Here is a 13518-nt window from a genome sequence, read left to right as displayed (position 1 = left end):
TCCAAATGGTACATAATGTCCAGTCTGGTACATGCTGAAGGGGGCATTATATTCAATGATGGGTCTGATAAGGGCTGAATAAAGTGACACTATGACTTCCTTGAACCTGTACGCCATGCCCTTACTTCTATGCTGGGTGACATAGAATGATTTTCTTACAACCTTGCCACATGTTGGTCAGAGGCCAGAATACTATTTGCATATATTTCCAGATCCTTGACTACCGAGTCACCTCTTATGGGTGTCTTATCGATGGAGTAATCAGCCTGAGTGGCAGTTTTCCCAAAAGGCACTATAATGCATTTCTTGGCATTGAGTTTAAGTCTGTGACTTTTTCACCAATCATTTATATGCATTTGACACTCTTGAAAGATGTTTGTGTCATGGGGGGGGGGGTCTATGATAGTTCCCAATTTTTAGTCATCTGTGAACTTGGTCTGCCAAAGGCACTTGACATTAGACTTTACCACTGAGAAGTAGATGCCAAATAAGAGCAGTCCCAGCATGAATCCCTGAGGTATCCGCTGGTGACTGATCTCTTAGTTGAGGTGGTCACACAAATCCTGACTTCCTGTGCCCAGTCTGACAGCTAGCTGGCAATCCAGTGATTTATGCAGGGGTTTGTGTTCAGTTCAGTAAGTTTGTCAACTATACTCAAGTGAGATATTGTACAGAATGCCTTAGCCAGGTCTAGATAGGTGGTATGCAGCATTTTCCCCTCATTCTTTGCCATAGTGACCTTCTCACAGAAATCTGCCAAGTTTGGTAGGCATAACCTTCCCCTGACAAAGCCAAACTAGGTTGGGTCCAGTGTCTTAAGGTTGCGTATGCCTTTGTTGATCATTTCCAAGATAATTTGTTCCATGGTTTTGCATATTAGATTAGTCAGACTAATAGGTTTGTAGTTTCCAGGGTCAGCTGATGGTCCACCCTTGTGAAGTGGGATAACCACTGCAGTTCTCCATTCTAATGAAACAAATCCTGTTTTGAGGTTATAACTAAAAAGTGACTAAAGTGGCCCTGCCAGGTCATGTTTCAAGCTATTTATTATGCATTCTGGTATATTGTCAGGGCCCACTGAAGCTGCATTTTTGGCATTCGTGAACAATGCCAGAACCTGCTCCCTGTTAATAGTAGGACAGTAATGCTAGTAGGTAGTTCATGGGGAGGAAGCGGGGGAGTAAAGGGTGAAGTTTGAGTTGAATTAGTCATCCAGTAAATTTGCTATGTCTCTTTGCTCAGTGAAGGTTGCACCATTAACCATCAGTTCGGCACATTGACATGTGCTGCCTTTGATCTTTTGGACATAGCTCTAGAGGGCTTTATGGTTGCATGTGACTGCACCCCCTCACACCCCCCCTACTTATATATACTAACTCCGAGATCACACAATCAGACACACACAGGTAACTCACTCCCACACATTGTACACACACTCGCACACACATCACAGTCAAAACACACACTGACATACACTAAAGCCCCTAACCAACCTACATACACATATATACATACCCAGACTCACATCTTACCATGCACACACCACAACACCAGAAGCGCTAATTTAAAATCTCTGTACTTCGGGATTTTGAATTTCACGCTTCCGGTGTTCTGGGATTTCAAGACCTCACTATTATAATTTCGAAATACTGAAATTCGTGATTTCAGTATTTTCAAAATTAAATAGGGAACCCATATACATATATATATATATATATATATATATATATATATAGATAGATAGATCGATATAGATATAGATATATATATATATATATATATATATATATTTATATATATATTTATATATATATATATATATATATATATATATATATATATATATATATATATATATATATATATATATATATATATATATATATATATATATATATATATATATATATATATATATATATATGCATATATATATATATACCGTATTTCTTTCTAAATAAGACCTAATCAGAGAGTAAGGCCTAGCATAGTTTTTCCAGGGTGTTCATGATATCAGCCGTACCCCAAAAATAAGCCCCAGTTAATATTGTCAACAACACACAATGAACATGCTGAATTATAAAATAATATTATTGACACCCATTGACTGAGGTTATCATACTCTGTTTGCCTTTTTCGGACCATTCGGACACCCAACTTCTTCTCTTTGCAGAAAGTCATAAGACTCTTTCACTGGGAGTCCTCCCACGATTCTTACTGTAACCCTAATCATCACTCACACTTGACGGTTGAGATCCTTGACCCATAAACCCACGCAGGTGTACTTTGATCAGTCAAAGTACAGACAACGTGCAGGAAGCTCGCGCTCATGGTAACGGGCAGCTGTGGTAGTGTCTTCTCTTCATAACAGGCGCCATTTTGTGCTGCCAATCCAGTCGTGTATGTCTTCAATTACCCCCCCCCCCCAGACAAGATGAGTGCAAAAAGAAAGAGCTATTCCATCAAGTACAAGAAAGGAATCATGGAGGATTCCCAGGGAAAGAACCTGATGGCTTTCTGTAAAGAGAAGAAGCTAGATCTCCGAATGGTCTGAAAATGGCGAGCAGCGTACGTTAACCTCAGTCAACAGGCCGACGAGGGAAACGCTAAGAAGTGTAAGTGTGGATCGGATTGGCAAACATTATTTCCTGAGCTTGAAGACATCATTTGTGAGTGGATTGCTAACAGGAGAGCAAAGGCTTTGGTTGTGCGCACGGCTGATATTCAAGCATTTGCCCTTGCAATAGCACCACAGTTAGAAATATCCCCAGAAGAATTCCAAGCATCACAACATTGGCTGGATGGCTTCCTTCAGCGATATGAACTGTCTCCGAAAAGATCAACAACACTGTTCAAGCTGGAAGATACTGAAGTTATTAAGCGTACACTTGCGTTCAAGTCCTTTGTTGATGGCATTGAATTTTCTAAATACCAACTCTCCAACATGATTGCTATGGATGAAACTGCAGTGTTTATGGGCCAAGGATCTCAAACAACAATTGATCAGAGGGGTGCCTCATCAATCTACATTCCCACCACTGGTTACCTGTATTTTGGCAATTCATCTATATGGAAAGAAAACCCACCTCTAATCATTAGTAAGCACAAGAAGGATAACATTGAATGTGTTTCAGGCATTTACATTCTTGAAACCGAAAAAGCCTGGTGCACACAAGCAGTTATATGGAAGTGGGTCGATGTAATGCTGCCACTTGTTTTGCGAGGTGGCAAAAGAGGTCTGTTAGTCTGGGATTCAGCCAGCACTCACCACACTAAAGAAATGAAGAAATTCCTAGCACGGAGGAGAATAGATCAAATAAGGATTCCTGCAGGAATGACTGCCTATCTCCAGACTCTTGATATTGCAATAAACAAGCCATTCAAGGACCATTTGTGCATGGAACTCAATGACTACATTGAAAATAGAATGGAGAGAAATCAGCATGGAAACTTTGTGAAGCATAGCCTGCAAGAGGTCGTGACTTGGGTGAAAAATTAAATGGATAAAATTACTGACAGCTGTGTTGCCAATGCACTATGAGCAGGCTACTTGGACAAGCAGTGCTCATTTAAGGACAGCTCTATTGCTAGGCATGACAGACTGGGGCCAATGGTGCTACAGGAAATGGAGTTGCAAGAAATTCAGGACAAAATTCGGGGGTTGGACACTTATGACAATGTTCCAGAAGAAGATGACATGACTGTATTTGAATAACTGTGAAAGCCATGGTGCAGATATTCTGGAGTTGAAATGTTTGTTGCACTGTTTATGTGGAATTCTCACATATGAGACAGAGAATAGTTGGAGTTTTTTGAGTCTGTCTATACAGGACAAGTGTTTAAGGCCTAGGATCCTCTTTGTGAAGTACTTTTGTGGCCTCTCCAGTTGTTGAAGGTGTCTAGTGAGGCACATACCAAATGAGGAATTGTTCTCAATGATTGGCCTAATGAGGGAAGAGTAGAGGGAGACAATGACCTCTTTCTTCCTGGATGCAAAATCCTTAGTAATGAGATGTGCCACATAGAAGGACTTTCTGACCATAGTGGCAGTGTGGTGATCTAAAGAGAGGTTGCTGCCCACCTGTGTTCCCAGATATCTTATAATGCCTTCCATATTCATTGGACTACCATTAATGTGGTAGTTCATGGGAACTTGGTTTTTCCCAGTGGGGATGACAACACATTTTTTGGCATTGAGCTTAAGGCAATGGTTCTAAAACCAGTTGTTGGTCTCAGTGAGGCCTTTCTGTAGGATGCCAACATCACTTGGGGAGTTAATAATGGCTCCCAACTTGCAATCGTCTGTGAACTTTGTCAGCCAGAGTCCTTTCATGTTGGCCTGGACTTCTGCGAAGTGGATACCAAAGAGGAAAAGACCCAGGACTGATTCCTATGGGACTCCACTCATGACTGGTTGGCAGTCTGACTTGGAGTCAGCTACTTTCACACTGTGTGTTCTATCTGTGAGCCAGTTTGCAACCCACCTAGTGATATAGAGGTTGATGCCTAGCTTAGTGAGTTTTTCTATGATTCCTGAGTGGGGAATGGTATCAAAGGCCTTGGCCAGATCAAGGTAGGCTATATGAATCAACTTGCCTTCATCCACAGCTCTGATGACTGACTCAAAGAAGTCGACCAAGTTGAACAGGCATTATCTACCCTTCAAAAAACCAAACTGTGTGGAATCCAGAGTTTGGAGATTCCCTATATCCTTGTTTATTAGGTCCATGATGATGCATTCCATAGCTTTGCATATCAGGCTTATCAGGCTAATGGGGTAATATTTCCCAGGGTCTTTAGTCGCTCCTCCTTTGTGGAGAGGGATGACCATAGCAGTGTGACATTCGGTAGGGGCAAAGTCTGAGGTGAGGTTGTGATTGAACAGGACATACAGATGAGGTGCCAGTTCACACTGTAGTTCATGTAGAACACAGCCAGGGATATTGTTAGGTCCCATAGAAGCTGTATTCTTGGCCTTGGACAGTGCTGTTTTAACCTGTGCAGCAGTAATACTGGGTGCCTGGCAATCTGCTGGTATTGTGATTGGTCCTTTGGGGGGGTAAAGTTGGCATTGAATCTGTCGGCCAGTATATTGGCAATATCTGTTTGCTCAGTATAGGAGGTACCATTGTGCAGTAGCTCAGAGCAAATCTGGGTATTGCCGTGGAGGTTCATTACATAACTATAGAAGGCCTTGTGATTGTCTTTACTATCTGCTGCAATTATGTTTTCATAGCTAGCTTTAGAGGATTTGATGAGGGATCTCAACTTTTTGTTGAGGCTGATAAGGGAGTTTTTCCAGTCTTGGGACTTCACCTTATTCCTCATCAGTTTCCTCCTTCTGTTATAGAGTTTGTTTATGGCAGGGGATCACCAGATTTGCTTCCTTTGTTGGAGGAGAGCATCTTGGTTCTATTGGGTATGACGAGATCCACGCATTTGTGTATGTGTTTGTACAGTGCAATGGTGTATGATTCGGTGGTCATGCAACTATTCTCCATTTGCATGGTTGCTGTGAAGTTAGCCACCTCTGTTCTTAGGAGCCCAACGTTTTTCATGGTGGTTACCTTTGCAGGGGGGGAGGTTCCAAGGTGATTAGTTTGTGATCAGTTCTAACCAGGGAGGAGTTGACTATTGGTGTAGAGCAACGGTCACCCATGTTAGTAATGACCAGGTCAAGGATGTTGCTACCTCTAGTGGAGGTAAAAATGAGCTGTTCCAGGGCATAGGAATTAATGAATTCCAGGAAACGTTGGACAGTTGTATTGGTACATGAGTAGTTTTCCCAGTTAATGAAGGGGTAGTTGAAGTCACCCAGTATGAGAGTGTTAGGTTGGACCCTAATATTCTCCAGGGTGCTTAGGAATGTGGAGTGAGTGTTTTGGGACATGGTTGGGGACCTATAACAGGCTATGACTTGAATTGCTGTCTTACCCAATGTTAGCTGCACCTGATGTATCACTGATGCATTATGTTGGGCTACCAGTCTGGAGGTGTGCGCATCATTTATAAATATGGAAACACCACCGTATTTGGAGCTTCGATCCAAGTTCTGGAGCCGAAAGGTGTGGAATGAGTTATAGCCTGGTAGTGCAAGGATGCTTTCTGCTGCCTTGAACCAGGTCTCTGTTACAGCACAAATGTCGATGTTCTCCATTTTAAGGAGTGCTTCAAGCGAATGCATTTTGAGATTTAGACTTCTGGCATTGAGCAGTATGACCCTCAGATTGCATTTGTTTGTAGCTGTTATGGTGGTAACTTGGTCTTTGGAACACCACCTATAAAAGGCACTATAGGAGTGGCAAGAGCCTTGACCAGTATCCAGAAGCCCAGGGGTGACAGATGCAGGCCATCTCTGGCAAAGCATCAAGGTCTGCCAATCATGTCATCCCAGGCAGAGAGATACTGGATCCCCTTAAAATGACACCAGAAACGTAGCCAATTGTTGAACTCAATCATTTTCTGCTTGTACTGTGGTATCATTCTGTGTGATGGTAAGATGCTACTCAGGGCTAGGGTCGTACCCACCTGGGCTACATAATCTGAGAGCTCCTCCATGCCTCTTTTCATGTAGTGCAGTGAGGTACATCTCAAGTCATTCACACCCAAATGTACAATGACAGAGTCATATTTGTACCTGTTGTTGAGGGACCTGAGTGCGTGCATTATATGGTGGATCCTGGCACCTGACAGGCAGCTGACTCTTACTTTCTCTTTATTCAACCATGAAATGTATCTAGTGCATCCATCTGTAACATTAAATATATTTTGTTTACAACAAGCTGAACTGGACAGATGTCATGACTTCCTTTCAATTGTTACATTTGTATGTGTCTATACAGCTTGTCTCTTTAACAGAAATGTAAAAATGTGTTGCCTGTAGCAACTTTACATAATATTACTAAAAACTGCAAGTAAAGTATGCAAGGCATAGTTGGAAACAGAAACTTCTGTGGAAATGTATTCAACATCCGAAAACCACGAAGCCAGATAATCCAAAAGAAACTTTTCTTATAACTTCTCTCTTTTAGTGCCTCAGCTCACAAACTTTTTCACACTATAGCACTATTAGAAAAAACAGCACTTAATAAATACTATGAAAAGGCTTGTGAGCCAAGGCGCTAAAAGGAGAAAAAAATTATAATAAAAGTTTCTTTTGGATTATCTGGTTTCGTGGTTTTTGGATTTTGGATTTTATCTTTCGCTTTGGTATTGATTATAAATGTATTCAACAGTTGCAGAAAGCAATGAGACAACCTACATGCAGACATATAAATGTAACAAATTGAAGGAAGTCATGCTGTCCTTCTAGTTCAATTTGCAGTGAAGAATAAATAATTACTAGTACAGATGGAGTAGGTACAATGAAACTGAAAATCTGTACTTTGCTGCTTTCTTGCTTAATAAATGAAAGCATGTAACAAGACTCAGTACAACAGTGTGCAGAAATAAGCACACATATTAAGTAAGTGCCTTGCTGATTAGTAAATGTAATCATGAAAGTAAGATTTTAAACACAAATCTGTAATAGGTAAGCAACCATTGTCTATGTTTTCTATATGCAGTAGAAGAGGAGATGATGTAGAATAATGCTCAGGAAGAAATGTGACTGAAAAGCTTGACTGAGAGTGCTTGTGACTATGCAAAGAAAAACATTATTTCCATTCCCAAAAAATGTTAAGTAATAAATTAATTTTTTTCTCTGTTTTACTTATGTTCTATGTATAAATTCAGAAGTAATTCATACACAAAGACAACAAAATAAATAAAGGTCTCTCATCGCACAATTTCAGCACAATCCATATCAGCCAGAAATTTCAAATCAAACTGCAATTGTAAATATCACCACCATTTGATATCTTTATACCGACTGTTCATGTTTCCAGAAACTTTTCCTGAATATTTTTCTGAATAAAGATTTAATAAAAATAAGACACCACACTTAATAAAGATTGCACTGATGTATTACATTATGAGTGAACTTATTGTTTCCATTTCTTGTCTGTCAACCCTTCCTCTCTTTTTCTTATTTTAATTATGCATTAATTTGTCTTTCGTTTTTAATTTCTCTCCTATTTATGTTCTTTTTTCTACAGGTCCAGAATCCCTAGGACCAGCCCAGCCATGTTTTTCCCAGATCAGTTAGCAATCAACCTCCAGGGACATCCTCACAGGGTAAGGATGGTGGGACGAGTTCTGTAGGCATCCTGAGATGGACAACCTGACAAGCCTCACAGACCATGGTCTTCAGGACTTGGCAGATGATGTGGTGGAGCAGGTTGTAGAAAGACATCTTCATCCAGTCCATAATGCTTTTCAGCATGTTCAAGACTCACCACCCCAGTCAGCACCAACCACTGTGCCATCACAAGCCTCAGTCCTTCACCATTAGGGTCCTCCAATACAACATCATCAGGCAATGGATATGTTTCAAGTCTTATGGACCTGGTATCCACCTGTAGTGAAATCCTCTTCACCTCTCTGCCTCCTTCCCTAATCTTCTCTCCTACACCCTATAACCTACTTCCTACAAAAAACTTCCCTCTTACATAAAAAAAATTGAAAAATAAGGGGTCTATCTTCTGCCAAAAATATAGTACCCCTCTTCTCTCACCTCCCCCAACACAACTCTTTTAATGTGTTCTTTTTTCTGATTCCTTCTTAGTTATGTCTCCTCTTTTTCAGTCTTTATTTTCTTCCCATTTCCACTCTTATAGAAACAAACAGGGTATTCACATAATGATTCCACTATGTAAACATATTAAAGGGTTCATATTAAAACACCAAATGCTGAAAACAGCAAACGGTGTTTCAGCGACACATATTCAGCGAACGCTGAAAATGTCGAAACCACAGAACAGCAATTTCTTTCCTAAGGAAAGAAATCGCTGTTCCAACCCCCCAAAAAACATTAAACACTTCCAAACACATACACACATATCCTAACCGTAATTATACCCCCCAAAAAAACAGTAAACAACTAAATACACATATGCATGTAACCCAACCATACATCTAACAAAAAAAAATAGTAAACATTTTAAAACATATGCACTTACCTTAACCCGCACCCTAACCCTAAGGTCAGCAACTCTCGCACATTTACATAAACAGTTCCAAACACATACACACTTACCTTAACCCTAATCCAACCCCCCCAAAACAAATGTAAACAGCTGAAAACACATACACATGTAACTCAACCAGACATCTAACGCAAAACAAAAAACAGTAAACACTTTCATACATATGCACTTACCTTAACCCACACCCTAACCCTAAGGTCAGTAACCATTGCACAATCATGCTCTGGAGTTATACCGGACATGGGACCACATCACGCTTCAGAACAGGCAAAGCAACGAAGCGGTCAAGTGACTTCTTTCCCAGGGAAAGAATTTGCTGAACAGCCGCTTCGCAGTTTTGCCTGTTCACCCTACATGTGACGACGAAAACGCATTCAACAAAATGCGTTTTCGTCATTCTAATAGGAACCCCATATTAAACCCCTTTATATATTTTTAAAAGATAATAGAAATAGCCACATTGCATGCTGCCTGTCTTAAATACTTATAATGTGCTTGCACATATCCACATTCATCCATAATACCTGAAAACATCCAAAATTGCATGACCATTTACATTTTCAGTTAGTACTTCACATATAACAGTACTTATGCATTAAATTCATCAGCTTTACACATTTCAGAAAATGGACTTTTCCTTGCAAAAGATTTTGCATTGCCATAGTCATCGCAAATAACCTGCGATTAGTGTACTTGCATACTGGCATAGCGGCACTCTTCAAAAATAACCATTATGCTTTTGGGAACCTCGGGACTATGAATACTACTCTTAATATTTATTGTAGCAATCAATTCTTAATCAATCAATCAATCATTGCTATCAGGGGGGAATGGAATTTCATTCATATGGAAAGTATGCTAGGCATGCTGAATGTGTTGTGAAGGTACCTGATATGACTTACAGACACAGTCATGTCTATTACAGTCCTCATTCTCTTCTGGACTTAGAGGTGCTCTGCAATTTTGAAGAGGTCCTGCAGCATGTGACAAACATTCTGATAAGCAATGATTACCAGCAACCAACAAAAAAAAAATGAAAATTACCCAAGGTAATGCCATTCCTAATACCGTGATGATTCAAAGGAACACATCCAGACAATGACCTCATATCTGCTGCTACGTAGAGCTGGATTCTGGTTGTTTGGCTGTTTTGTAGGCTTGGGCAGTGTTGCACAGTTCAGCAATGCAGACAATTGCATATGTTGTTTTTTGTGTAATGACACAGGGCTGTTTACAAATAGTCTTGTAAAGTTAGTAATACTGAAGTGTTTCAAAGTAGTCAGGTGAAGTATGTAACTTTCAGAACAGTCAGGTAAAGGTTAAAATTATTAAAATACTTTAATGCATTAATGCCTAGTTGAAGTGTGAATTAATTTAATTATTTAACTGTATCTCATTTGTTTGCCCATTTATCCATATTATGTAATAATTTACTGTAAATCTGTTATTAGGTAAGTTGTTACTCAACAGTATACTGATGGACTTTAGGGGAGCTGAGGGGCAGACATATGTATCTGTTAACAGTTGTAAGAGATTGATAGCTATTTCCTCAGTTAGTGGCTAAGGTCTTCAAGGGAAACCATTAGCTTTTGCAGACTGTGGGATCCTTAGCTACTGGGTTGGATTGCCAGGAGAAATGAGTGCTCTCTGCAGACATTTCTAGGAATGTCTGTCTGAGAAGGTGGGTAGAAGGCATTAACTAGTGGCAGTGGTCCACAGGGGAAACATTTTATTTTGTTGTTTTGTTTTGTAGACCTTTCAGCAACATATCTGCCTTTGAGTAGGTGGCTTTGCTACTTGATAGTGTCTACAGGGGAAACTGCATAATCTACAACCATTCCTAGATAATTGTTTGCTGAGGGCAGCTATTAGATCTGGTCTACAGATGGTGCACATATCAAAGGGATGTTATAAGTGGACACAGGCACACAGGGTTATAGATGAAGATGTAGTATTTGTCTGCATACTTCATTTAAATAGACAGAAGCTGTGGTGTCATTACAGATGTCCAAGCTGTGACCTATTTTCCATAACATTAAGAAATACTACATCACTGCACTGACTTCAACTACTTCATTTTTTTGGTTTGTTAAGGGGATGGTGATGATACACCGGGTATGGGATGCAGTTGTAGATTTCTCAGTTTATATCTACAGTGTTATGTTTGCATTTGATGCTAGATCATAGGTAGTATACTATAAATGTTGCTCTGCATTACTTAGTGGTCATTCTTGCCCTGTTGTACTAATGGTTTTCAAATCCTGATTTTTTTTTCAGATGAGCATCCTCAGCCTGCCAGTGTCACTATGGTGACACAATGGTAAGGCAGACTGTAATGCAGTGGAGTAAGTGCTCTACCTTGCAATATCCATGCATCAACTGGAAAGTAATATTTATGCACATAGTTATGCTTTGTGTTCATCCATTATGTCTTCACAGGTGACAATGTAGTCAGGCTATCACTAAGATCATAGGGAGCTCATGGTAAGCCATGTAATGACCATGCTAGATCACTGTAGGCTGTATCTGGTGAAACCAGGCAAGGAGACACTTGATCTGAGCCATCACAAGTCATGCATACAGGTCAACATGGGTATTGTGAAAGCAAAGGATCTACCATATTCTCAGAGGTCATATGAAATTGTGCAGACATTGCATGAGCTTGGCTCCCAGTTGGCAAGACAGAATGACACCTTGAAATTATCCTAATGATCCTATTCAGCCTGTCTGTGCTTAGGATGTTGCACAGTCTGGGTGAAAACCCTTACTGGTTTACACAAGTGTATAAATGAACTGAAAACAAAACTTGTCATGATATGATATTCGTGACAAAAACTGACAGGGCACACAGGTAAGGGATCTGTAGAGTGATGTAGTAGCGCCAATAATTAAGCTGGACTACAGAGCACCAGCTGCTGCTACCCAAGACACCTGACTCAACCAGTGTGCCCACATTATTATGCATCACATTGCATTATTGTGTGCATATTGTACACACACTGCTGGCACTTTATTGTGTGCCTTACCTATGTGCCACATGTGAAACTTATGAAACTGCAGGATATCTTGGGCTTGCATATTACCTTTTCCTTTCTTATGTTGTTTGTCATTTGCTTGCTTTTGTCTGAAGTACTTGTAGTCCAAGGTGGCACCCGAAGACTGCCAGTGGATGACTTTTTATTTATTTATTTATTTATTTACATTTGATTACCGGGAATGTCCGACTGGAGCGAGGTCCATTTACAGTGGAGGCCCGGGGAGAAAAGCTCCACATCTAAGAAGTACAATGGTTGATATATAGAAAAAAAGTACATATAATACAATGCAATACAATACAATAAAAATGTATAACAAAGTATATATGATACAGTACAGTCATACAGGTATATACAGTAGTTTGTTCTATGCAAGCTAATGCTAGCATGGTTTACTAATAGTTAGCTTTGGGTGGGAGTGTTTGGGAGAGAAAAATGCTCACTGTCAACTTATGCAATGAAGGAGATAACTCACAAGAATATAATATGCAGAATACATAATGGTTATGTGTAGAACTTAAAATTTGCTTTTCCCAATGAGTAATTGGACTTGCACTATTCATTTATCGACATTTGATTACCAGAAAAGTCTGACTGGGTAGGAGCCCATTTTCAGAGGCAGACCAAGGAGAAAGGTTCGGTGGTGGTGCTGTGGTAGCGTTGTCACCTCACAGTAAGACGTTGTCCTGTTCGATTCTCAGCTAGAGAGTCTTCTGTGTGGAGATATGCGTGGATGGGCATATCTTCGTTGAAGGTTGTGCGTCAGAGCTGGCAACAGGGCATGTAAAAATCTACTGCCAATCATTAGCAGACCAGAGTTCTGCTGTGGCGACCCCTAACCGGGAAAAGCCGAAAGATACAACAACCAAGGAGAAAGGTTCCAGAGTTATTACAAAACATTTTAAGAACAATAATTTTACAATCTCCAAATATAGTACAAAACATCTACATTTTGCAAAAACATCTACAGTAGATCATTTCTAGATTAACTGTATTGATATATTTGTGTTACTACTGTTTTATTGTATTTCAGAACAATGCCTCACAATATCGTTGCTTATTTTTAAATTGTATAATTTTCAACAGTTTTTTATGTAAAGTGCTTTCATTTTTTTTATTATCTCTGTTAACTGGAGCTTTTCTCCCCTGGCCACTCCTGAAAATTAGCTCTTATGACCCAGTCAGACTTTCCTGGTAAACAAATGTCAATAAACAAATAAATTTGTCCACTTCTTATGCTATAGTACTGCATTTTTTCAACAGCATCTGTATGTATGCATCAAAGCCATGTTGGTGAATTCTGAAATGCAGAGAAACAGGAGGTTGGGGCCAGGCATTCTGCTTTGGTGCTTCTCTCACTACAGGGTCATCTGGGGAGACATTGGTGCTTTAATTTA

This window comes from Protopterus annectens, chromosome 3.part1, assembly GCF_019279795.1.
Source record: "Protopterus annectens isolate FY-2018-M chromosome 3.part1, PAN1.0, whole genome shotgun sequence".
NCBI lineage: Eukaryota > Metazoa > Chordata > Ceratodontiformes > Protopteridae > Protopterus > Protopterus annectens.
Note: the sequence above shows the minus strand (reverse complement) of the source record.